The sequence below is a fragment of the Triturus cristatus genome, chromosome 12 (assembly GCF_964204655.1).
Source record: "Triturus cristatus chromosome 12, aTriCri1.1, whole genome shotgun sequence".
NCBI classification, from domain to species: domain Eukaryota; kingdom Metazoa; phylum Chordata; class Amphibia; order Caudata; family Salamandridae; genus Triturus; species Triturus cristatus.
Window position 1 is genome coordinate 724,226,049 of NC_140595.1, and position 21,325 is coordinate 724,247,373.

Below are 21,325 nucleotides of genomic sequence, written 5' to 3' on the forward strand. Positions count from 1 at the left end.
ATTTCCTTCCATGGGATATCATTGCCTGCTTTTTGCTGAAAATTTTCTAAGTGTCGATTTTTGAAACTTACAAATATTCTTTAAAAATCATACCAACTGTGAAAACGTAATTGTTTACCTGTTTTAGATAGATGTCCCAGTACTGAGCCTAGGAGCCCAGCACTGGATTACAAAAGTAACGAGAACGTACTTTACCCGTAACTTGAATTTTCTTCCATAGGAAACCATTGACTGTTTTTCTGTGAAATTTCTTCTAAGTGTCGATTTTGCAAACATGTAAATATTCCTTAAAAATCGCCTGTATAACTTAAACGTAGTTTCTCAACTGCTTACAGGTGGTACAGTAGTGCTGGATCTAGGATCCAACACTGACCTAGAAAAAGTAACCATAACCCCACTTACCTGCTAAGTGAATTTCCTTCCATAGGATAACATTGGTAATTTGATCAGCAAAAGTTTCTAAGTGTCAACTTTTAAAATAGCAAAATATTGCTTAAAAATCACAACAGTAACTAAAACGAATTTACTCACTTGTTTCCAAGAACTGTCCCAGGACTGAATCTAGGATCCAGTCCTGGATTTAGAAAAGTATTCCTGAAAGTAATTAATTGCATATAACTTAAAATTCCCATTGAGCTCAATGTATTATTGTGATTCAAATTGTGTTGCCTATTGTAATAAACTGTAACTATGACCTGCAAAAGTCAATTGCCTATTGCAAAGTATTTAACTAAAGCATCTCACTCTGAGAAAGTATATTTTGATACCTATTGTTGGTTCTCAAATAAAACAACAATATCTTTTTTATGCAAACCAATGGCCTAGTGTTCAGTTCTTGAGTGTGTGAGACCATTTGCTGACTGAGTGTGTACAACAAATGTTTTACACTGTACTCTGATACTGCCTTACTGCTCGGCAAGCTACCACTTTAGAGAGTAAGGTTATATCTAACTTTAGCCTCTGCCAAACCTCTGGGGACTGGGGACTCTGTGCACACTGTACCTATTTGGGAACAGTATCTACAGAGCCACTTTCTCACAGTAGTGATAAAGTGATTAGAGTCCTACGGCCAACATAAAGATACAGCAAAACGTGAGGTGAAAAGCAAAAAGGTTGCTGGTAGGCCACCTTAAGGATGCCAGGTCTAACAAAAACTGAACTAAGGATAACATGAGTAAAACATCAGGTTTCTCTACTGCATTTGGTGAGACAAGTGGGCCTTCTTTTATCTCCATTCAAGCAATCTTTGACAGACCCCTTTATTATAGAGCTTTTCAAGGATTAAAGATAAGGCACTTACAAAGGAGTCCCAAATACTCAGAGATGGTTGACTTCTGTAATATGGGTCGTAGACTAAAAGCAGCGCAAAAACAGAGTGCAACAGGGTCCAAAAAACTTGAGTGCCACAAGAGAGTTTGAATGCAAGCGTATCCTTTTACAGATCCAGAGATATACTCATGCAATTTTTATTTTTAGGACAGAACGTGCATGATGAAAAAAACATTGTTTTTAAAAAGCGCATTGCAGAATATTAGTACTTTGGTGTGGGAAAACTTCAAAACTTTCAAACAAAATATTTGTAGGCAGCTTACAGCAAGTTGTTGTGGCCGAGTGGTTAAGACGATGGACTAGAAATCCATTGGGGTATCCCCGCGCAGGTTCGAATCCTGCCAACAACGAGAATCTTTTTATTATCGGCTACAATTTCAGAAGTTAACCTTTAGTATTTCTTCCATTTCAGTTTTATAAATAGGTGGCTTATTTTTGTGTCACTATTGCCTCTCCACATATTTGTTATCGCTACCTCTTTCATGTCTTTGCTACACCTCATTCCTACTTTAGCACTGGTGTAAACGCTTCAAATTATTATACCGTTGCTCTCTCATTCATACCTGCGCATGCACTTGAAAGTTACTTTACCAATAAAAGACGCAAAGAGAGAAATAGAAAAAAATTGCTGGCTGGATTGGCAAACACACTTCATAAAACTGCATTTTCTTTTTTATTCTCCCCCGTGTTACATGCTTAACCTCCCCATGTGTAATTTCTCTTAACCTGCTGTCCCAGGAAGAGAATTCATCTACAGGCTCTTTCTGTGTTTTTTTCCCTAGTCTGTCTTTCCCATTTCTTAGCTGTGTAACTGTTCCTTTACGCGCTCTATTTAAACGCCATCAATCTCATTTGAGCTCCTTGCTCCCGCTTCTGTTTTCTCCACCTCTCATACTGCCAGTTCTCTCTTTCTCTGTGATTGGTGGCTACTTTCCTGAGCTTCCGAAGCCACGTGGTTCCTGCCTCTTGTTGTCAGACTTGAATTGGAAAAGGAACCATATTAACAAGCCTTTACCACTCACACACGGCGGAAGTTTATACTTTAATTCAGTGAGCTAAGAAAAGCGTGTTGTGGGTCCCCTACGAGCCATGGTGCTTGCTTCATCATGATTTGGCACCAGTCATTAGCCGCAGCTCTGCTAATGAGCCACTGAGGTCAGTTTCAATATTTACTCAAAAACATAACCATGCAGCCCTCCCCTCAACTGTGTATTATCTTGCTTTTCTGCTGTTCGTGTGATTAGCTGGGAGGAGCTCACGGCGACATCCTCCCTATAAAAGTGTAGATGGATCACTCTCTAACTCTTTCTTGCTTCACATACAAATGGCTTGAAAGGTGCAGGGCAGATGCAGGTCTAATAGACAGAATAGAAGGTCTGTGCCAGGTGGGTTTCTCTGCATTGGTGTCCCATCACAGGTCCGCAAGTGTATTGTGTGATCTTTGACTCCTGGCATTTCACAAGCAGGCGGCCAGGAAACGGTTTCAGCCTATCAACCACTGAGGAGACGCAGCCTCTGAATGAGGAATGAGGAAGCAATGAATACATCCAGCCTATCACAGGAACAGCCCTGAGTGTTCCGAATTATAAATTCTCCATGTCACTGTATGTTGTTGAGCCCAAGTAGCTCGCCGTGATCGTATAGTGGTTAGTACTCTGCGTTGTGGCCGCAGCAACCTCGGTTCGAATCCGAGTCACGGCATTGTGTTTGGCAATGTCACGGCAGTTGGGTGTTAATTTTACAGAATTAGCAAATGTACCAGTGGTTTTTGTAAAATGTCTATTAAAAACAGATCCTTTCAAATATTTAAACCATCTAACAACAAATTATTTAAACTCGCATGATTATAAGCTGTAGCTATAATGTATTTACTTACATAAATTATCGTTCTTGAACCTATTGGGGGTGAAGGGAGAGCGGAGCTCACCCCCCAGGTGCAGTTGAGTGACCTGTGTTGTGGCTCTCTAGAGGGAAGGCACAAATTTTGCTGTCACCCAGCCCAATCCAGACGTGTATTGGGGCCAGGTTTCAGGCAAATAGAGCAGTAAGTGCAGAGAAATGTTCACTCTCTAAAAGTGGCATTTCTAAAATAGTAAAGTTAAATCCAACCTCACCAGTAAGTAGGATTTTCAATAAATAAATAAAGCTACTCCTCTCCGATATGGAATTACCAAATAAAAAGTATAGGGGAATACACAGAGCTAACCTATGAGAGGGGTAGACCTCACAGTAGTGAAAAATGAAATAGACTGTTTGGTACTTACAGGACACGCGAACCACCAAAGTACATATCTTATTTTTTACTTACATAGCATCATGCACCTAGGACTACCTAGGGCCTACCTTAGGTGTAAATTATATGTAATAAAAGGGGAGTTTAAGGCTTGGCAAGTAGGCTGGGACTCCCCTGGGAGACCCCTGAGTCTATGCCCAGAACCATAACTCTGCCAGTCGAGTACTTACCTAAAAGCCGATAACTCACTTTTCTTCCATAGGCTAACATTGAGTGGTTTCACTTGGAAATTCTTCTAAGTGGTGTGGAGTTTTGGAACTTTAAAATATTCATCTAAAATCAGCCGAACAACGAATTCTGATTTACACACCTGTTATCAGGAGAGACCTCAGTGCTGCATCTTGGAGCTCAGTACTGACCCTGAAAAGTAATTTTAACCGTACTTACCAGTAACTCGAATTTCCTTCCATGGGATATCATTGCCTGCTTTTCGCTGAAAATTTTCTAAGTGTCGATTTTTTAAACTTACAAATATTCTTTAAAAATCGTACCAACTGTGAAAACGTAATTGTTTACCTGTTTTAGATAGATGTCCCAGTACTGAGCCTAGGAGCCCAGCACTGGATTACAAAAGTAACGAGAACGTACTTTACCCGTAACTTGAATTTTCTTCCATAGGAAACCATTGACTGTTTTTCTGTGAAATTTCTTCTAAGTGTCGATTTTGCAAACATGTAAATATTCCTTAAAAATCGCCTGTATAACTTAAACGTAGTTTCTCAACTGCTTACAGGTGGTACAGTAGTGCTGGATCTAGGATCCAACACTGACCTAGAAAAAGTAACCATAACCCCACTTACCTGCTAAGTGAATTTCCTTCCATAGGATAACATTGGTAATTTGATCAGCAAAAGTTTCTAAGTGTCAACTTTTAAAATAGCAAAATATTGCTTAAAAATCACAACAGTAACTAAAACGAATTTACTCACTTGTTTCCAAGAACTGTCCCAAGACTGAATCTAGGATCCAGTCCTGGATTTAGAAAAGTATTCCTGAAAGTAATTAATTGCATATAACTTAAAATTCCCATTGAGCTCAATGTATTATTGTGATTCAAATTGTGTTGCCTATTGTAATAAACTGTAACTATGACCTGCAAAAGTCAATTGCCTATTGCAAAGTATTTAACTAAAGCATCTCACTCTGAGAAAGTATATTTTGATACCTATTGTTGGTTCTCAAATAAAACAACAATATCTTTTTTATGCAAACCAATGGCTTAGTGTTCAGTTCTTGAGTGTGTGAGACCATTTGCTGACTGAGTGTGTACAACAAATGTTTTACACTGTACTCTGATACTGCCTTACTGCTCGGCAAGCTACCACTTTAGAGAGTAAGGTTATATCTAACTTTAGCCTCTGCCAAACCTCTGGGGACTGGGGACTCTGTGCACACTGTACCTATTTGGGAACAGTATATACAGAGCCACTTTCTCACAGTAGTGATAAAGTGATTAGAGTCCTACGGCCAACATAAAGATACAGCAAAACGTGAGGTGAAAAGCAAAAAGGTTGCTGGTAGGCCACCTTAAGGATGCCAGGTCTAACAAAAACTGAACTAAGGATAACATGAGTAAAACATCAGGTTTCTCTACTGCATCTGGTGAGACAAATGGGCCTTCTTTTATCTTCCATTCAAGCAATCTTTGACAGACCCCTTTATTATAGAGCTTTTCAAGGATTAAAGATAAGGCACTTACAAAGGAGTCCCAAATACTCAGAGATGGTTGACTTCTGTAATATGGGTCGTAGACTAAAAGCAGCGCAAAAACAGAGTGCAACGGGGTCCAAAAAACTTGAGTGCCACAAGAGAGTTTGAATGCAAGCGTATCCTTTTACAGATCCAGAGATATACTCATGCAATTTTTATTTTTAGGACAGAACGTGCATGATGAAAAAAACATTGTTTTTAAAAAGCGCATTGCAGAATATTAGTACTTTGATGTGGGAAAACTTCAAAACTTTCAAACAAAATATTTGTAGGCAGCTTACAGCAAGTTGTTGTGGCCGAGTGGTTAAGGCGATGGACTAGAAATCCATTGGGGTATCCCCGCGCAGGTTCGAATTCTGCCAACAACGAGAATCTTTTTATTATCGGCTACAATTTCAGAAGTTAACCTTTAGTATTTCTTCCATTTCAGTTTTATAAATAGGTGGCTTATTTTTGTGTCACTATTGCCTCTCCACATATTTGTTATCGCTACCTATTTCATGTCTTTGCTACACCTCATTCCTACTTTAGCACTGGTGTAAACGCTTCAAATTATTATACCGTTGCTCTCTCATTCATACCTGCGCATGCACTTGAAAGTTACTTTACCAATAAAAGACGCAAAGAGAGAAATAGAACAAAAGTGCTGGCTGGATTGGCAAACACACTTCATAAAACTGCATTTTCTTTTTTATTCTCCCCCGTGTTACATGCTTAACCTCCCCATGTGTAATTTCTCTTAACCTGCTGTCCCAGGAAGAGAATTCATCTACAGGCTCTTTCTGTGTTTTTTTCCCTAGTCTGTCTTTCCCATTTCTTAGCTGTGTAACTGTTCCTTTACGCGCTCTATTTAAACGCCATCAATCTCATTTGAGCTCCTTGCTCCCGCTTCTGTTTTCTCCACCTCTCATACTGCCAGTTCTCTCTTTCTCTGTGATTGGTGGCTACTTTCCTGAGCTTCCGAAGCCACGTGGTTCCTGCCTCTTGTTGTCAGACTTGAATTGGAAAAGGAACCATATTAACAAGCCTTTACCACTCACACATGGCGGAAGTTTATACTTTAATTCAGTGAGCTAAGAAAAGCGTGTTGTGGGTCCCCTACGAGCCATGGTGCTTGCTTCATCATGATTTGGCACCAGTCATTAGCCGCAGCTCTGCTAATGAGCCACTGAGGTCAGTTTCAATATTTACTCAAAAACATAACCATGCAGCCCTCCCCTCAACTGTGTATTATCTTGCTTTTCTGCTGTTCGTGTGATTAGCTGGGAGGAGCTCACGGCGACATCCTCCCTATAAAAGTGTAGATGGATCACTCTCTAACTCTTTCTTGCTTCACATACAAATGGCTTGAAAGGTGCAGGGAAGATGCAGGTCTAATAGACAGAATAGAAGGTCTGTGCCAGGTGGGTTTCTCTGCATTGGTGTCCCATCACAGGTCCGCAAGTGTATTGTGTGATCTTTGACTCCTGGCATTTCACAAGCAGGCGGCCAGGAAACGGTTTCAGCCTATCAACCACTGAGGAGACGCAGCCTCTGAATGAGGAATGAGGAAGCAATGAATACATCCAGCCTATCACAGGAACAGCCCTGAGTGTTCCGAATTATAAATTCTCCATGTCACTGTATGTCGTTGAGCCCAAGTAGCTCGCCGTGATCGTATAGTGGTTAGTACTCTGCGTTGTGGCTGCAGCAACCTCGGTTCGAATCCGAGTCACGGCATTATGGTTGGCAATGTCACGGCAGTTGGGTGTTACTTTTACAGAATTAGCAAATGTACCAGTGGTTTTTGTAAAATGTCTATTAAAAACAGATCCTTTCAAATATTTAAACCATCTAACAACAAATGATTTAAACTCGCATGATTATAAGCTGTAGCTATAATGTATTTACTTACATAAATTATCGTTCTTGAACCTATTGGGGGTAAAGGGGGAGCGGAGCTCACCCCCCAGGTGCCGTTGAGTGACCTGTGTTGTGGCTCTCTAGAGGGAAGGCACAAATTTTACTGTCACCCAGCCCAATCCAGACGTGTATTGGGGCCAGGTTTCAGGCAAATAGAGCAGTAAGTGCAGAGAAATGTTCACTCTCTAAAAGTGGCATTTCTAAAATAGTAAAGTTAAATCCAACCTCACCAGTAAGTAGGATTTTCAATAAATAAATAAAGCTACTCCTCTCCGATATGGAATTACCAAATAAAAAGTATAGGGGAATACACAGAACTAACCTATGAGAGGGGTAGACCTCACAGTAGTGAAAAATGAAATAGACTGTTTGGTACTTACTGGACACGCGAACCACCAAAGTACATATCTTATTTTTTACTTACATAGCATCATGCACCTAGGACTACCTAGGGCCTACCTTAGGTGTAAATTATATGTAATAAAAGGGGAGTTTAAGGCTTGGCAAGTAGGCTGGGACTCCCCTGGGAGACCCCTGAGTCTATGCCCAGAACCATAACTCTGCCAGTCGAGTACTTACCTAAAAGCCGATAACTCACTTTTCTTCCATAGGCTAACATTGAGTGGTTTCACTTGGAAATTCTTCTAAGTGGTGTGGAGTTTTGGAACTTTAAAATATTCATCTAAAATCAGCCGAACAACGAATTCTGATTTACTCACCTGTTATCAGGAGAGACCTCAGTGCTGCATCTTGGAGCTCAGTACTGACCCTGAAAAGTAATTTTAACCGTACTTACCAGTAACTCGAATTTCCTTCCATGGGATATCATTGCCTGCTTTTTGCTGAAAATTTTCTAAGTGTCGATTTTTGAAACTTACAAATATTCTTTAAAAATCGTACCAACTGTGAAAACGTAATTGTTTACCTGTTTTCGATAGATGTCCCAGTACTGAGCCTAGGAGCCCAGCACTGGATTACAAAAGTAACGAGAACGTACTTTACCCGTAACTTGAATTTTCTTCTATAGGAAACCATTGACTGTTTTTCTGTGAAATTTCTTCTAAGTGTCGATTTTGCAAACATGTAAATATTCCTTAAAAATCGCCTGTATAACTTAAACGTAGTTTCTCAACTGCTTACAGGTGGTACAGTAGTGCTGAATCTAGGATCCAACACTGACCTAGAAAAAGTAACCATAACCCCACTTACCTGCTAAGTGAATTTCCTTCCATAGGATAACATTGGTAATTTGATCAGCAAAAGTTTCTAAGTGTCAACTTTTAAAATAGCAAAATATTGCTTAAAAATCACAACAGTAACTAAAACGAATTTACCCACTTGTTTCCAAGAACTGTCCCAGGACTGAATCTAGGATCCAGTCCTGGATTTAGAAAAGTATTCCTGAAAGTAATTAATTGCATATAACTTAAAATTCCCATTGAGCTCAATGTATTATTGTGATTCAAATTGTGTTGCCTATTGTAATAAACTGTAACTATGACCTGCAAAAGTCAATTGCCTATTGCAAAGTATTTAACTAAAGCATCTCATTCTGAGAAAGTATATTTTGATACCTATTGTTGGTTCTCAAATAAAACAACAATATCTTTTTTATGCAAACCAATGGCCTAGTGTTCAGTTCTTGAGTGTGTGAGACCATTTGCTGACTGAGTGTGTACAACAAATGTTTTACACTGTACTCTGATACTGCCTTACTGCTCGGCAAGCTACCACTTTAGAGAGTAAGGTTATATCTAACTTTAGCCTCTGCCAAACCTCTGGGGACTGGGGACTCTGTGCACACTGTACCTATTTGGGAACAGTATATACAGAGCCACTTTCTCACAGTAGTGATAAAGTGATTAGAGTCCTATGGCCAACATAAAGATACAGCAAAACGTGAGGTGAAAAGCAAAAAGGTTGCTGGTAGGCCACCTTAAGGATGCCAGGTCTAACAAAAACTGAACTAAGGATAACATGAGTAAAACATCAGGTTTCTCTACTGCATTTGGTGAGACAAGTGGGCCTTCTTTTATCTCCATTCAAGCAATCTTTGACAGACCCCTTTATTATAGAGCTTTTCAAGGATTAAAGATAAGGCACTTACAAAGGAGTCCCAAATACTCAGAGATGGTTGACTTCTGTAATATGGATCGTAGACTAAAAGCAGCGCAAAAACAGAGTGCAACAGGGTCCAAAAAACTTGAGTGCCACAAGAGAGTTTGCATGCAAGCGTATCCTTTTACAGATCCAGAGATATACTCATGCAATTTTTATTTTTAGGACAGAACGTGCATGATGAAAAAAACATTGTTTTTAAAAAGCGCATTGCAGAATATTAGTACTTTGATGTGGGAAAACTTCAAAACTTTCAAACAAAATATTTGTAGGCAGCTTACAGCAAGTTGTTGTGGCTGAGTGGTTAAGGCGATGGACTAGAAATCCATTGGGGTATCCCCGCGCAGGTTTGAATACTGCCAACAGCGAGAATCTTTTTATTATCGGCTACAATTTCAGAAGTTAACCTTTAGTATTTCTTCCATTTCAGTTTTATAAATAGGTGGCTTATTTTTGTGTCACTATTGCCTCTCCACATATTTGTTATCGCTACCTCTTTCATGTCTTTTGCTACACCTCATTCCTACTTTAGCACTGGTGTAAACGCTTCAAATTATTATACCGTTGCTCTCTCTGCGCATGCACTTGAAAGTTACTTTACCAATAAAAGACGCAAAGAGAGAAATAGAACAAAAGTGCTGGCTGGATTGGCAAACACACTTCATAAAACTGCATTTTCTTTTTTATTCTCCCCCGTGTTACATGCTTAACCTCCCCATGTGTAATTTCTCTTAACCTGCTGTCCCAGGAAGAGAATTCATCTACAGGCTCTTTCTGTGTTTTTTTCCCTAGTCTGTCTTTCCCATTTCTTAGCTGTGTAACTGTTCCTTTACGCGCTCTATTTAAACGCCATCAATCTCATTTGAGCTCCTTGCTCCTGCTTCGGTTTTCTCCACCTCTCATACTGCCAGTTCTCTCTTTCTCTGTGATTGGTGGCTACTTTCCTGAGCTTCCGAAGCCACGTGGTTCCTGCCTCTTGTTGTCAGACTTGAATTGGAAAAGGAACCATATTAACAAGCCTTTACCACTCACACACGGCGGAAGTTTATACTTTAATTCAGTGAGCTAAGAAAAGCGTGTTGTGGGTCCCCTACGAGCCATGGTGCTTGCTTCATCATGATTTGGCACCAGTCATTAGCCGCAGCTCTGCTAATGAGCCACTGAGGTCAGTTTCAATATTTACTCAAAAACATAACCATGCAGCCCTCCCCTCAACTGTGTATTATCTTGCTTTTCTGCTGTTCGTGTGATTAGCTGGGAGGAGCTCACGGCGACATCCTCCCTATAAAAGTGTAGATGGATCACTCTCTAACTCTTTCTTGCTTCACAAACAAAGGGCTTGAAAGGTGCAGGGAAGATGCAGGTCTAATAGACAGAATAGAAGGTCTGTGCCAGGTGGGTTTCTCTGCATTGGTGTCCCATCACAGGTCCGCAAGTGTATTGTGTGATCTTTGACTCCTGGCATTTCACAAGCAGGCGGCCAGGAAACGGTTTCAGCCTATCAACCACTGAGGAGACGCAGCCTCTGAATGAGGAATGAGGAAGCAATGAATACATCCAGCCTATCACAGGAACAGCCCTGAGTGTTCCGAATTATAAATTCTCCATGTCACTGTATGTCGTTGAGCCCAAGTAGCTCGCCGTGATCGTATAGTGGTTAGTACTCAGTGTTGTGGCCGCAGCAACCTCAGTTCGAATCCGAGTCACGGCATAGTGGTTGGCAATGTCACGGCAGTTGGGTGTTAATTTTACAGAATTAGCAAATGTACCAGTGGTTTTTGTAAAATGTCTATTAAAAACAGATCCTTTCAAATATTTAAACCATCTAACAACAAATGATTTAAACTCGCATGATTATAAGCTGTAGCTATAATGTATTTACTTACATAAATTATCATTCTTGAACCTATTGTGGGTGAAGGGAGAGCGGAGCTCACCCCCCAGGTGCAGTTGAGTGACCTGTGTTGTGGCTCTCTAGAGGGAAGGCACAAATTTTGCTGTCACCCAGCCCAATCCAGACGTGTATTGGGGCCAGGTTTCAGGCAAATAGAGCAGTAAGTGCAGAGAAATGTTCACTCTCTAAAAGTGGCATTTCTAAAATAGTAAAGTTAAATCCAACCTCACCAGTAAGTAGGATTTTCAATAAATAAATAAAGCTACTCCTCTCCGATATGGAATTACCAAATAAAAAGTATAGGGGAATACACAGAGCTAACCTATGAGAGGGGTAGACCTCACAGTAGTGAAAAATGAAATAGACTGTTTGGTACTTACAGGACACGCGAACCACCAAAGTACATATCTTATTTTTTACTTACATAGCATCATGCACCTAGGACTACCTAGGGCCTACCTTAGGTGTAAATTATGTGTAATAAAAGGGGAGTTTAAGGCTTGGCAAGTAGGCTGGGACTCCCCTGGGAGACCCCTGAGTCTATGCCCAGAACCATAACTCTGCCAGTCGAGTACTTACCTAAAAGCCGATAACTCACTTTTCTTCCATAGGCTAACATTGAGTGGTTTCACTTGGAAATTCTTCTAAGTGGTGTGGAGTTTTGGAACTTTAAAATATTCATCTAAAATCAGCCGAACAACGAATTCTGATTTACTCACCTGTTATCAGGAGAGACCTCAGTGCTGCATCTTGGAGCTCAGTACTGACCCTGAAAAGTAATTTTAACCGTACTTACCAGTAACTCGAATTTCCTTCCATGGGATATCATTGCCTGCTTTTTGCTGAAAATTTTCTAAGTGTCGATTTTTGAAACTTACAAATATTCTTTAAAAATCATACCAACTGTGAAAACGTAATTGTTTACCTGTTTTAGATAGATGTCCCAGTACTGAGCCTAGGAGCCCAGCACTGGATTACAAAAGTAACGAGAACGTACTTTACCCGTAACTTGAATTTTCTTCCATAGGAAACCATTGACTGTTTTTCTGTGAAATTTCTTCTAAGTGTCGATTTTGCAAACATGTAAATATTCCTTAAAAATCGCCTGTATAACTTAAACGTAGTTTCTCAACTGCTTACAGGTGGTACAGTAGTGCTGGATCTAGGATCCAACACTGACCTAGAAAAAGTAACCATAACCCCACTTACCTGCTAAGTGAATTTCCTTCCATAGGATAACATTGGTAATTTGATCAGCAAAAGTTTCTAAGTGTCAACTTTTAAAATAGCAAAATATTGCTTAAAAATCACAACAGTAACTAAAACGAATTTACTCACTTGTTTCCAAGAACTGTCCCAGGACTGAATCTAGGATCCAGTCCTGGATTTAGAAAAGTATTCCTGAAAGTAATTAATTGCATATAACTTAAAATTCCCATTGAGCTCAATGTATTATTGTGATTCAAATTGTGTTGCCTATTGTAATAAACTGTAACTATGACCTGCAAAAGTCAATTGCCTATTGCAAAGTATTTAACTAAAGCATCTCACTCTGAGAAAGTATATTTTGATACCTATTGTTGGTTCTCAAATAAAACAACAATATCTTTTTTATGCAAACCAATGGCCTAGTGTTCAGTTCTTGAGTGTGTGAGACCATTTGCTGACTGAGTGTGTACAACAAATGTTTTACACTGTACTCTGATACTGCCTTACTGCTCGGCAAGCTACCACTTTAGAGAGTAAGGTTATATCTAACTTTAGCCTCTGCCAAACCTCTGGGGACTGGGGACTCTGTGCACACTGTACCTATTTGGGAACAGTATCTACAGAGCCACTTTCTCACAGTAGTGATAAAGTGATTAGAGTCCTACGGCCAACATAAAGATACAGCAAAACGTGAGGTGAAAAGCAAAAAGGTTGCTGGTAGGCCACCTTAAGGATGCCAGGTCTAACAAAAACTGAACTAAGGATAACATGAGTAAAACATCAGGTTTCTCTACTGCATTTGGTGAGACAAGTGGGCCTTCTTTTATCTCCATTCAAGCAATCTTTGACAGACCCCTTTATTATAGAGCTTTTCAAGGATTAAAGATAAGGCACTTACAAAGGAGTCCCAAATACTCAGAGATGGTTGACTTCTGTAATATGGGTCGTAGACTAAAAGCAGCGCAAAAACAGAGTGCAACAGGGTCCAAAAAACTTGAGTGCCACAAGAGAGTTTGAATGCAAGCGTATCCTTTTACAGATCCAGAGATATACTCATGCAATTTTTATTTTTAGGACAGAACGTGCATGATGAAAAAAACATTGTTTTTAAAAAGCGCATTGCAGAATATTAGTACTTTGGTGTGGGAAAACTTCAAAACTTTCAAACAAAATATTTGTAGGCAGCTTACAGCAAGTTGTTGTGGCCGAGTGGTTAAGACGATGGACTAGAAATCCATTGGGGTATCCCCGCGCAGGTTCGAATCCTGCCAACAACGAGAATCTTTTTATTATCGGCTACAATTTCAGAAGTTAACCTTTAGTATTTCTTCCATTTCAGTTTTATAAATAGGTGGCTTATTTTTGTGTCACTATTGCCTCTCCACATATTTGTTATCGCTACCTCTTTCATGTCTTTGCTACACCTCATTCCTACTTTAGCACTGGTGTAAACGCTTCAAATTATTATACCGTTGCTCTCTCATTCATACCTGCGCATGCACTTGAAAGTTACTTTACCAATAAAAGACGCAAAGAGAGAAATAGAAAAAAATTGCTGGCTGGATTGGCAAACACACTTCATAAAACTGCATTTTCTTTTTTATTCTCCCCCGTGTTACATGCTTAACCTCCCCATGTGTAATTTCTCTTAACCTGCTGTCCCAGGAAGAGAATTCATCTACAGGCTCTTTCTGTGTTTTTTTCCCTAGTCTGTCTTTCCCATTTCTTAGCTGTGTAACTGTTCCTTTACGCGCTCTATTTAAACGCCATCAATCTCATTTGAGCTCCTTGCTCCCGCTTCTGTTTTCTCCACCTCTCATACTGCCAGTTCTCTCTTTCTCTGTGATTGGTGGCTACTTTCCTGAGCTTCCGAAGCCACGTGGTTCCTGCCTCTTGTTGTCAGACTTGAATTGGAAAAGGAACCATATTAACAAGCCTTTACCACTCACACACGGCGGAAGTTTATACTTTAATTCAGTGAGCTAAGAAAAGCGTGTTGTGGGTCCCCTACGAGCCATGGTGCTTGCTTCATCATGATTTGGCACCAGTCATTAGCCGCAGCTCTGCTAATGAGCCACTGAGGTCAGTTTCAATATTTACTCAAAAACATAACCATGCAGCCCTCCCCTCAACTGTGTATTATCTTGCTTTTCTGCTGTTCGTGTGATTAGCTGGGAGGAGCTCACGGCGACATCCTCCCTATAAAAGTGTAGATGGATCACTCTCTAACTCTTTCTTGCTTCACATACAAATGGCTTGAAAGGTGCAGGGCAGATGCAGGTCTAATAGACAGAATAGAAGGTCTGTGCCAGGTGGGTTTCTCTGCATTGGTGTCCCATCACAGGTCCGCAAGTGTATTGTGTGATCTTTGACTCCTGGCATTTCACAAGCAGGCGGCCAGGAAACGGTTTCAGCCTATCAACCACTGAGGAGACGCAGCCTCTGAATGAGGAATGAGGAAGCAATGAATACATCCAGCCTATCACAGGAACAGCCCTGAGTGTTCCGAATTATAAATTCTCCATGTCACTGTATGTTGTTGAGCCCAAGTAGCTCGCCGTGATCGTATAGTGGTTAGTACTCTGCGTTGTGGCCGCAGCAACCTCGGTTCGAATCCGAGTCACGGCATTGTGTTTGGCAATGTCACGGCAGTTGGGTGTTAATTTTACAGAATTAGCAAATGTACCAGTGGTTTTTGTAAAATGTCTATTAAAAACAGATCCTTTCAAATATTTAAACCATCTAACAACAAATTATTTAAACTCGCATGATTATAAGCTGTAGCTATAATGTATTTACTTACATAAATTATCGTTCTTGAACCTATTGGGGGTGAAGGGAGAGCGGAGCTCACCCCCCAGGTGCAGTTGAGTGACCTGTGTTGTGGCTCTCTAGAGGGAAGGCACAAATTTTGCTGTCACCCAGCCCAATCCAGACGTGTATTGGGGCCAGGTTTCAGGCAAATAGAGCAGTAAGTGCAGAGAAATGTTCACTCTCTAAAAGTGGCATTTCTAAAATAGTAAAGTTAAATCCAACCTCACCAGTAAGTAGGATTTTCAATAAATAAATAAAGCTACTCCTCTCCGATATGGAATTACCAAATAAAAAGTATAGGGGAATACACAGAGCTAACCTATGAGAGGGGTAGACCTCACAGTAGTGAAAAATGAAATAGACTGTTTGGTACTTACAGGACACGCGAACCACCAAAGTACATATCTTATTTTTTACTTACATAGCATCATGCACCTAGGACTACCTAGGGCCTACCTTAGGTGTAAATTATATGTAATAAAAGGGGAGTTTAAGGCTTGGCAAGTAGGCTGGGACTCCCCTGGGAGACCCCTGAGTCTATGCCCAGAACCATAACTCTGCCAGTCGAGTACTTACCTAAAAGCCGATAACTCACTTTTCTTCCATAGGCTAACATTGAGTGGTTTCACTTGGAAATTCTTCTAAGTGGTGTGGAGTTTTGGAACTTTAAAATATTCATCTAAAATCAGCCGAACAACGAATTCTGATTTACACACCTGTTATCAGGAGAGACCTCAGTGCTGCATCTTGGAGCTCAGTACTGACCCTGAAAAGTAATTTTAACCGTACTTACCAGTAACTCGAATTTCCTTCCATGGGATATCATTGCCTGCTTTTCGCTGAAAATTTTCTAAGTGTCGATTTTTTAAACTTACAAATATTCTTTAAAAATCGTACCAACTGTGAAAACGTAATTGTTTACCTGTTTTAGATAGATGTCCCAGTACTGAGCCTAGGAGCCCAGCACTGGATTACAAAAGTAACGAGAACGTACTTTACCCGTAACTTGAATTTTCTTCCATAGGAAACCATTGACTGTTTTTCTGTGAAATTTCTTCTAAGTGTCGATTTTGCAAACATGTAAATATTCCTTAAAAATCGCCTGTATAACTTAAACGTAGTTTCTCAACTGCTTACAGGTGGTACAGTAGTGCTGGATCTAGGATCCAACACTGACCTAGAAAAAGTAACCATAACCCCACTTACCTGCTAAGTGAATTTCCTTCCATAGGATAACATTGGTAATTTGATCAGCAAAAGTTTCTAAGTGTCAACTTTTAAAATAGCAAAATATTGCTTAAAAATCACAACAGTAACTAAAACGAATTTACTCACTTGTTTCCAAGAACTGTCCCAAGACTGAATCTAGGATCCAGTCCTGGATTTAGAAAAGTATTCCTGAAAGTAATTAATTGCATATAACTTAAAATTCCCATTGAGCTCAATGTATTATTGTGATTCAAATTGTGTTGCCTATTGTAATAAACTGTAACTATGACCTGCAAAAGTCAATTGCCTATTGCAAAGTATTTAACTAAAGCATCTCACTCTGAGAAAGTATATTTTGATACCTATTGTTGGTTCTCAAATAAAACAACAATATCTTTTTTATGCAAACCAATGGCTTAGTGTTCAGTTCTTGAGTGTGTGAGACCATTTGCTGACTGAGTGTGTACAACAAATGATTTACACTGTACTCTGATACTGCCTTACTGCTCGGCAAGCTACCACTTTAGAGAGTAAGGTTATATCTAACTTTAGCCTCTGCCAAACCTCTGGGGACTGGGGACTCTGTGCACACTGTACCTATTTGGGAACAGTATATACAGAGCCACTTTCTCACAGTAGTGATAAAGTGATTAGAGTCCTACGGCCAACATAAAGATACAGCAAAACGTGAGGTGAAAAGCAAAAAGGTTGCTGGTAGGCCACCTTAAGGATGCCAGGTCTAACAAAAACTGAACTAAGGATAACATGAGTAAAACATCAGGTTTCTCTACTGCATTTGGTGAGACAAGTGGGCCTTCTTTTATCTCCATTCAAGCAATCTTTAACAGACCCCTTTATTATAGAGCTTTTCAAGGATTAAAGATAAGGCACTTACAAAGGAGTCCCAAATACTCAGAGATGGTTGACTTCTGTAATATGGGTCGTAGACTAAAAGCAGCGCAAAAACAGAGTGCAACAGGGTCCAAAAAACTTGAGTGCCACAAGAGAGTTTGAATGCAAGCGTATCCTTTTACAGATCCAGAGATATACTCATGCAATTTTTGTTTTTAGGACAGAACGTGCATGATGAAAAAAACATTGTTTTTAAAAAGCGCATTGCAGAATATTAGTACTTTGGTGTGGGAAAACTTCAAAACTTTCAAACAAAATATTTGTTGGCAGCTTACAGCAAGTTGTTGTGGCCGAGTGGTTAAGACGATGGACTAGAAATCCATTGGGGTATCCCCGCGCAGGTTCGAATCCTGCCAACAATGAGATTCTTTTTATTATCGGCTACAATTTCAGAAGTTAACCTTTAGTATTTCTTCCATTTCAGTTTTATAAATAGGTGGCTTATTTTTGTGTCACTATTGCCTCTCCACATATTTGTTATCGCTACCTCTTTCATGTCTTTGCTACACCTCATTCCTACTTTAGCACTGGTGTAAACGCTTCAAATTATTATACCGTTGCTCTCTCATTCATACCTGCGCATGCACTTGAAAGTTACTTTACCAATAAAAGACGCAAAGAGAGAAATAGAACAAAAGTGCTGGCTGGATTGGCAAACACACTTCATAAAACTGCATTTTCTTTTTTATTCTCCCCCGTGTTACATGCTTAACCTCCCCATGTGTAATTTCTCTTAACCTGCTGTCCCAGGAAGAGAATTCATCTACAGGCTCTTTCTGTGTTTTTTTCCCTAGTCTGTCTTTCCCATTTTTTAGCTGTGTAACTGTTCCTTTAAGCGCTCTATTTAAACGCCATCAATCTCATTTGAGCTCCTTGCTCCCGCTTCTGTTTTCTCCACCTCTCATACTGCCAGTTCTCTCTTTCTCTGTGATTGGTGGCTACTTTCCTGAGCTTCCGAAGCCACATGGTTCCTGCCTCTTGTTGTCAGACTTGAATTGGAAAAGGAACCATATTAACAAGCCTTTACCACTCACACACGGCGGAAGTTTATACTTTAATTCAGTGAGCTAAGAAAAGCGTGTTGTGGGTCCCCTACGAGCCATGGTGCTTGCTTCATCATGATTTGGCACCAGTCATTAGCCGCAGCTCTGCTAATGAGCCACTGAGGTCAGTTTCAATATTTACTCAAAAACATAACCATGCAGCCCTCCCCTCAACTGTGTATTATCTTGCTTTTCTGCTGTTCGTGTGATTAGCTGGGAGGAGCTCACGGCGACATCCTCCCTATAAAAGTGTAGATGGATCACTCTCTAACTCTTTCTTGCTTCACATACAAATGGCTTGAAAGGTGCAGGGAAGATGCAGGTCTAATAGACAGAATAGAAGGTCTGTGCCAGGTGGGTTTTTCTGCATTGGTGTCCCATCACAGGTCCGCAAGTGTATTGTGTGATCTTTGACTCCTGGCATTTCACAAGCAGGCGGCCAGGAAACGGTTTCAGCCTATCAACCACTGAGGAGACGCAGCCTCTGAATGAGGAATGAGGAAGCAATGAATACATCCAGCCTATCACAGGAACAGCCCTGAGTGTTCCGAATTATAAATTCTCCATGTCACTGTTTGCTGTTGAGCCCAAGTAGCTCGCCGTGATCGTATAGTGGTTAGTACTCTGCGTTGTGGCCGCAGCAACCTCGGTTCGAATCCGAGTCACGGCATAGTGGTTGGCAATGTCACGGCAGTTGGGTGTTAATTTTACAGAATTACCAAATGTACCAGAGGTTTTTGTAAAATGTCTATTAAAAACAGATCCTTTCAAATATTTAAACCATCTAACAACAAATGATTTAAACTCGCATGATTATAAGCTGTAGCTATAATGTATTTACTTACATAAATTATCATTCTTGAACCTATTGTGGGTGAAGGGAGAGCGGAGCTCACCCCCCAGGTGCAGTTGAGTGACCTGTGTTGTGGCTCTCTAGAGGGAAGGCACAAATTTTGCTGTCACCCAGCCCAATCCAGACGTGTATTGGGGCCAGGTTTCAGGCAAATAGAGCAGTAAGTGCAGAGAAATGTTCACTCTCTAAAAGTGGCATTTCTAAAATAGTAAAGTTAAATCCAACCTCACCAGTAAGTAGGATTTTCAATAAATAAATAAAGCTACTCCTCTCCGATATGGAATTACCAAATAAAAAGTATAGGGGAATACACAGAGCTAACCTATGAGAGGGGTAGACCTCACAGTAGTGAAAAATGAAATAGACTGTTTGGTACTTACAGGACACGCGAACCACCAAAGTACATATCTTATTTTTTACTTACATAGCATCATGCACCTAGGACTACCTAGGGCCTACCTTAGGTGTAAATTATATGTAATAAAAGGGGAGTTTAAGGCTTGGCAAGTAGGCTGGGACTCCCCTGGGAGACCCCTGAGTCTATGCACAGAACCATAACTCTGCCAGTCGAGTACTTACCTAAAAGCCGATAACTCACTTTTCTTCCATAGGCTAACATTGAGTGGTTTCACTTGGAAATTCTTCTAAGTGGTGTGGAGTTTTGGAACTTTAAAATATTCATCTAAAATCAGCCGAACAACGAATTCTGATTTACTCACCTGTTATCAGGAGAGACCTCAGTGCTGCATCTTGGAGCTCAGTACTGACCCTGAAAAGTAATTTTAACCGTACTTACCAGTAACTCGAATTTCCTTCCATGGGATATCATTGCCTGCTTTTTGCTGAAAATTTTCTAAGTGTCGATTTTTGAAACTTACAAATATTCTTTAAAAATCGTACCAACTGTGAAAACGTAATTGTTTACCTGTTTTAGATAGATGTCCCAGTACTGAGCCTAGGAGCCCAGCACTGGATTACAAAAGTAACGAGAACGTACTTTACCCGTAACTTGAATTTTCTTCCATAGGAAACCATAGACTGTTTTTCTGTGAAATTTCTTCTAAGTGTCGATTTTGCAAACATGTAAATATTCCTTAAAAATCGCCTGTATAACTTAAACGTAGTTTCTCAACTGCTTACAGGTGGTACAGTAGTGCTGGATCTAGGATCCAACACTGACCTAGAAAAAGTAACCATAACCCCACTTACCTGCTAAGTGAATTTCCTTCCTTAGGATAACATTGGTAATTTGATCAGCAAAAGTTTCTAAGTGTCAACTTTTAAAATAGCAAAATATTGCTTAAAAATCACAACAGTAACTAAAACGAATTTACTCACTTGTTTCCAAGAACTGTCCCAGGACTGAATCTAGGATCCAGTCCTGGATTTAGAAAAGTATTCCTGAAAGTAATTAATTGCATATAACTTAAAATTCCCATTGAGCTCAATGTATTATTGTGATTCAAATTGTGTTGCCTATTGTAATAAACTGTAACTATGACCTGCAAAAGTCAATTGCCTATTGCAAAGTATTTAACTAAAGCATCTCACTCTGAGAAAGTATATTTTGATACCTATTGTTGGTTCTCAAATAAAACAACAATATCTTTTTTATGCAAACCAATGGCCTAGTGTTCAGTTCTTGAGTGTGTGAGACCATTTGCTGACTGAGTGTGTACAACAAATGTTTTACACTGTACTCTGATACTGCCTTACTGCTCGGCAAGCTACCACTTTAGAGAGTAAGGTTATATCTAACTTTAGCCTCTGCCAAACCTCTGGGGACTGGGGACTCTGTGCACACTGTACCTATTTGGGAACAGTATCTACAGAGCCACTTTCTCACAGTAGTGATAAAGTGATTAGAGTCCTACGGCCAACATAAAGATACAGCAAAACGTGAGGTGAAAAGCAAAAAGGTTGCTGGTAGGCCACCTTAAGGATGCCAGGTCTAACAAAAACTGAACTAAGGATAACATGAGTAAAACATCAGGTTTCTTTACTGCATTTGGTGAGACAAGTGGGCCTTCTTTTATCTC

The 21,325-nt window shown here is 40.1% G+C and overlaps 9 non-coding genes across 9 annotated transcripts; all 9 read left to right on the forward strand.

Annotated features, from left to right (window-relative positions):
• The first annotated feature begins 1,597 nt into the window (after positions 1–1,597).
• On the forward strand, positions 1,598–1,679 carry TRNAS-AGA (transfer RNA serine (anticodon AGA)). The gene has a single exon. It is a non-coding gene; the product is annotated as a tRNA-Ser (tRNA).
• A 1,279-nt stretch (positions 1,680–2,958) lies between these two features.
• Positions 2,959–3,030, forward strand: TRNAH-GUG (transfer RNA histidin (anticodon GUG)). Its single transcript has one exon. It is a non-coding gene; the product is annotated as a tRNA-His (tRNA).
• A 2,588-nt stretch (positions 3,031–5,618) lies between these two features.
• Positions 5,619–5,700, forward strand: TRNAS-AGA (transfer RNA serine (anticodon AGA)). The gene has a single exon. It is a non-coding gene; the product is annotated as a tRNA-Ser (tRNA).
• A 1,279-nt stretch (positions 5,701–6,979) lies between these two features.
• On the forward strand, positions 6,980–7,051 carry TRNAH-GUG (transfer RNA histidin (anticodon GUG)). The gene has a single exon. It is a non-coding gene; the product is annotated as a tRNA-His (tRNA).
• A 2,587-nt stretch (positions 7,052–9,638) lies between these two features.
• TRNAS-AGA (transfer RNA serine (anticodon AGA)) lies at positions 9,639–9,720 on the forward strand. The gene has a single exon. It is a non-coding gene; the product is annotated as a tRNA-Ser (tRNA).
• A 3,930-nt stretch (positions 9,721–13,650) lies between these two features.
• On the forward strand, positions 13,651–13,732 carry TRNAS-AGA (transfer RNA serine (anticodon AGA)). Its single transcript has one exon. It is a non-coding gene; the product is annotated as a tRNA-Ser (tRNA).
• A 1,279-nt stretch (positions 13,733–15,011) lies between these two features.
• Positions 15,012–15,083, forward strand: TRNAH-GUG (transfer RNA histidin (anticodon GUG)). The gene has a single exon. It is a non-coding gene; the product is annotated as a tRNA-His (tRNA).
• Positions 15,084–17,670: 2,587 nt separating this feature from the next.
• Positions 17,671–17,752, forward strand: TRNAS-AGA (transfer RNA serine (anticodon AGA)). Its single transcript has one exon. It is a non-coding gene; the product is annotated as a tRNA-Ser (tRNA).
• A 1,279-nt stretch (positions 17,753–19,031) lies between these two features.
• TRNAH-GUG (transfer RNA histidin (anticodon GUG)) lies at positions 19,032–19,103 on the forward strand. The gene has a single exon. It is a non-coding gene; the product is annotated as a tRNA-His (tRNA).
• The last annotated feature ends 2,222 nt before the right edge of the window (positions 19,104–21,325 follow it).